A 5343-nucleotide genomic window follows, 5' to 3' on the forward strand; every position below is an offset into this window, starting at 1 on the left:
TAACCAAAACAGCATGGTATTGGCACAAAAACAGACACATGGATAAATGGAACAGAATAGAGAGCCCCAAAACAAACACACACACACACTCCTATAGTCAATTACTCTGACAAAGGAGGCAAGAATACACAAAGGAGAAAAGATAGTCTCTTCAGCAAGTGGTGTTGGAAAAGTTGGACAGCCACATGTAAATCAATGAAATTAGAACACACCCTCCTCCCACCATACACAAAAATAAACTCGAAATGGCTTAAAGACTTAAATGTAAGACACAACACCATAAAACTCCTAGAAGAGAACATAGGCAAAACATTCTCTGACATAGATCGTACCAATGTTTTCTTAGGTTAGTCTCCCAAGGCAATAGAAATAGAAACAAAAATTTAAAAATGGGACCTAATCAAACTTACAAGCTTTTGCACAACAAAGGAAACCGTAAAGAAAATGAAAAGGCAACCTACAGGCTGGGAGAAAATATTTGCAAATGATGCGACCGACAAGGGCTTAATTTTCAAAGTATTAAAAGAGCTCATATAACTCACTATCAAAAAACAAACAACCCAATCAAAAAATGGGCAGAAGACCTAAATAGACATTTTTCCAAAGAAGACATACAGATGGCCAACAGGCACATGAAAAGATGCTTAACAGTCACTAATTATTAGAGAAATGCAAATCAAAACTACAAGGAGGTACCATCTCACACGGGTCTACAAAGGGCTTCCCTGGTGGCGCAGTGGTTGAGAGTCTGCCTGCCGATGCAGGGGACACGGGTTCGAGCCCTGGTCTGGGAGGATCCCACATGCCGCGGAGCAACTGGGCCCGTGAGCCACAACTACTGAGCCTGCGCGTCTGGAGCCTGTGCTCTGCAACGAGAGGCCGCGACAGTGAGAGGCCCGCGCACCGCGATGAAGAGTGGCCCCCGCTCGCTGCAACTGGAGAAAGCCCTCACACAGAAATGAAGACCCAACACAGCCAAAAATAAATAAATAAATTTATATTAAAAAAAAAAGTCTACATATGTGAAATTCTGGACAGGGTGCAGAGAAAAGGAAACCCTCCTATACCGTTGGGGGGAATGTAAATGGGTACAGCCACTATGGAAAACAGTATGGCGGTTCCTCAAAAGGCTAAAAATAGAGTTACCATATGATCCAGCAATTCCACTCCTGGGCATATATCTGGACAAAGCTATACTTCAAAAAGAAACATGCACCCCAATGTTCATAGCAGCACTGTTCACAATAGCCAAGACATGGAAACAACCTAAATGTCCATTGACAGATGAGTGGACGAAGATGTGGTACATATACACAATGGAATACTACTCCCCCTTGTGGTTGCCAAGGGGAAGGGTGTGTAGGGGAGGGAAGGACCGGGCGTTTGGGACGAGCAGATGCAAACTATGATGTATGTAGGATGGATAAACAACAGTGTCTGACTGTATAGCACAGGGAACTATATTCAATATCCTGTGATAAACCATAATGGAAAAGAATACGAAAAAGAATATATATATGTCTAACTGAATCATTTTGCTGTACAGTAGAAATTAACACATTATAAATCAACTATACTTCAATAAAGTATTTTTTAAAAGACATCAAATTAAAGAGTAAGACTAAATTACAGTGTCTAGAGGTACACTTAAAGACATTTTTAAAAGTGGTGACTGGGCTTCCCTGGTGGCGCAGTGGTTGAGAATCTGCCTGCCAATGCAGGGGACACGGGTTCGAGCCCTGGTCTGGGAAGATCCCACATGCCGCGGAGCAAATGGGCCCGTGAGCCACAACTACTGAGCCTGCGCGTCTGGAGCCTGTGCTCCGCAACAAGAGAGGCCGCGATAGTGAGAGGCCCGCGCACCGCGATGAAGAGTGGCCCCCGCTTGCCACAACTAGAGAAAGCCCTCGCACAGAAATGAAGATCCAACACAGCCATAAGTAAATAAATAAATTAATTAAATAAAAAAAAAAAAAATAAGAAGCTCTGATTTTAAAAGTGGTGACTATCAAAGTCAAGATAGTGATTACTTTTGGGGGAGGGAGGGGTTTGTGATTGGAATGGAGAACACAGGCTTCTGGTGTGGCTGACAAAACTCTTGATTTGGGAAGCGAATACAAGTATGTTCACCTTGTAAGAAACCATCTGTTTATTAACCAAGATGTTAATGAAATATTTTAACCAAGCTGTTAATGGAAGTGACAAAAATGGAGAATTTTTCACTCAAACACCTAAACTCTAAAGGGTATACTTTAGCAAGAGGAAATGGAACTCAAAAGCAAGGAATGAGATGCAAAAAGAAATGACTTTGAGTAAATTAGATCCTGAAAGAATATAATACCTGAGTTAAATGAATTTGAGAAAGAGAGTCTGGAAAAGCATAGTGAATTGACCACATTCACTCATTTTCTTTCCAAAACACCCACTGAAGTGAAACAAAGGAATAAAGTTATAAACCGACAAGGTGGCTGCAGTTTTGCAAGACAGTAGGTCATTGATTTGAGGAGAGGCTCAGAACTTGGAGGTATAAGGTACTTTGGGAAGTGGAAAGTGCTTACAGGAAGCTGATGAGTAAAAATCTGTATGCTGAATAGTGACTCCTTATCCCCCATTTTTTTCCCATTCCTCTTTTTGAAATTCCATCAGCCAAACCCATGCCTCCTAAACTAGATATTGGAGTATTATTCTTTTGAGAAACTGAATGGTCCCAGAGAAAGCCTTCTATATGTTGCCATTTGGAGGCGCAAAAGCAAAAAGTTTGGTTTACCAGCTTATCATTCTCACCTGAAACCTATTAGTATATAAAAATAAGTGTAGAAAGAAGCCCCCAAACAAAAGTGAAATCTATAAATACGAATTGCAGAGAATAATATTGATGAGTATTTGACAATTAAAAAAAATAGTTGGATAGGTATACAGAAAACCAAACAAATTTTTAAAAGAAAGGCAATCATTAATATCGGGAAAAGCAAGCCTTTCTGTGTTACCCAAAAAGGGGTCCATATGGCATTGTTCTGAGTTCCCATCTTAACTCAAAAGGAAACTATCACAATGTCCAGAGCCCCTGATAGCCTGAAAATGAAGGAGGAGGGTGTCCTCAACTTCCTTGCAGCAGGAACCTACCTTGGCGGCATCAACCTTGACTTCCAAATGGAATACAGCATCTGTTGCCGAATCGGGTTCATTTTGCGGGATGTGCAGCAAGCCGAAATGCTGAGACACTGCAGTCTGCAGCCAGGACAGGGTTTATTCACAGGGCAACCAAGTAAGGATACGAGGATATGGGAGAACAAATCTCAAATCCGCCTCCCTGAAGGGGAGCAGGGCGGTCTGAGGTGTGGGGAGAGTGGGGAAAGGTGATTGGAAAAAGGTGCGGTAATCGTCGTTCTGCGCAGGCGTAATAAGCTACAGGCCTCCCCACGTTCCAATGAGGAGGCGCTCAGCACAATCGGAGGGTGGAGTCTTCAGCCCTCTGATGTCAAAGGTCACCGAGTGGGCACGCGTGCGTGCCCTGTTGGAGGGTGGGTGGTCCTAACCAGTTTTAATCAGCTCAGATGGAACTAGACACAGCTGACTCCAAGTTCCAAGTTAGGATACGTGCTGCTTGGAGGACATGCAATTAAAATAACCTTGATTAGTGAAGGCAGATGAAATGTATTTAACTCATGATTACCTATGGTTTCATATCTGCAAAAAGTGATGGCATCTACATCATAAATCTGAAGAGAACCTGGGAGAAGCTTCTCCTGGCAGCTTTTGCTGTTGTTGCCATTGAAAACCTGGCTGATGTCAGTGTCACGTGAAATACTCCAGGAATACCGGCGAGTGAGCTGTGCTGAAGTTTGCTGCTGCCGCTGGAGCCACTCCTCTTCCTGGCTGCTTCACTCCTGGGACCTTCACTGGCCGGATGCGAGTGGCTCTCTGACTTCTAGTGGTTACTGATCCCAGGGTTGACCACCAGCCTCTCACAGAGGCGTCTTACGTTAACCTGCCTACCGCTGCTCTGTGTAACAGACACTCCTCCGTGCTGTGTGGACACGGCCGCACCACGCACCAGCAGGAGAACTCACTCAGCTGGTCTGATGTAGTGGATGCTGCTTCAGGAAGTTCTGCACACGTACGGCACCATCTCCGGTGACCACCCCTGGGAGGTCAGGCCTGATCACTACTTCTACAGAGATCCTGAGGAGAGCGAAAAGGAAGAGCAGGCTGCTGCTGAAAAGGCCGGGACCCAGGGAGAATTCCAGGGTGAATGGACTGCTCCAGCTCCTGAGTTGACTGCTACTCAACCTGAGGTCACAGACTGGTCTGAAGGAGCACAGGTGCCCCCTGTGTCTGTCCAGCAGTTCCCTGCTGAGGACTGGAGCGCTCAGCTGGCCACCAAAGACTGGTCTGCAGCTCCCACCACTCAGACCACTGAATGGCAAGGAGCAACCACTGAGGGGTCTTAAGCTGTTCTACAGACCAGCTTAAGACTATTTATTGGGCTTCCCTGGTGGCGCAGTGGTTGAGAATCTGCCTGCCGATGCAGGGGACACGGGTTCAAGCGCTGGTCTGGGAAGATCCCACATGCCGCGGAGCAACTAGGCCCGTGAGCCACAGCTACTGAGCCTGCGCGTCTGGAGCCTGTGCTCCGCAACAAGAGAGGCCACGACAGTGAGAGGCCCGCGCACTGCGATGAGGAGTGGCCCCCGCTCGCCGCAACTAGAGAAAGCCCTCGCACAGAAACGAAGACCCAACACAGCCAAAAATAAATAAATAAAAATAAATTTAAAAAAAAAAGACTTTCTTAAATAGAGAATGGAAATAAGGGTGATGGAAAATAAACAGTTAAATAACAGAAAAGCAAAAAAAAAAAAAAAAAAAGAAAGGCCCAGGAAAGGACACATTAATCGTAATTACTACTTGGCTTATCATTGAATAATATTTACAGAGTCATAATAATATCAATACTATTGTTTTAACCAAAATTTGTGATGTATTTACTATGAGAGAACAGAGGAAGAGAGAGAATAGAGGAAGTGGGGGAAGAGATAAGTCAGCTAAATGCTGATCTCCTTATTAATAGAAGTCAATAGTTGACATCTAAAACTGATATATAAAAATACAAAGTAAACATATTCTTTAGAAATACGGAAGCAATGAGGTACCACATCACACCACTCAGAATGGCCATCATTAAAAATCTATAAACAACAAATGCTGTAGAGGCTGTAGAAAAGGGGAACCTCCTACATTGTTGATGGGAATGTAAGTTTGTACAGCCACTATGGAAAACAGTATGGAGGTTCCTCAGAAAACTAAAAATAGAATTACCATATGATCCAGCAATCCCACTCCTGG

General features: G+C 44.1%; 1 pseudogene across 1 annotated transcript; it reads left to right on the forward strand.

Annotated features, from left to right (window-relative positions):
* The first annotated feature begins 1996 nt into the window (after window positions 1-1996).
* Window positions 1997-4478, forward strand: LOC309607657 (small ribosomal subunit protein uS2-like; annotated as a pseudogene). Its single transcript has 2 exons — window positions 1997-3179; window positions 3698-4478. The product of its transcript is annotated as a small ribosomal subunit protein uS2-like (transcript).
* The last annotated feature ends 865 nt before the right edge of the window (window positions 4479-5343 follow it).

The sequence above is a fragment of the Balaenoptera borealis genome (genome assembly GCF_965194805.1).
Source record: "Balaenoptera borealis genome assembly, chromosome: 12".
Classification (NCBI taxonomy): domain Eukaryota; kingdom Metazoa; phylum Chordata; class Mammalia; order Artiodactyla; family Balaenopteridae; genus Balaenoptera; species Balaenoptera borealis.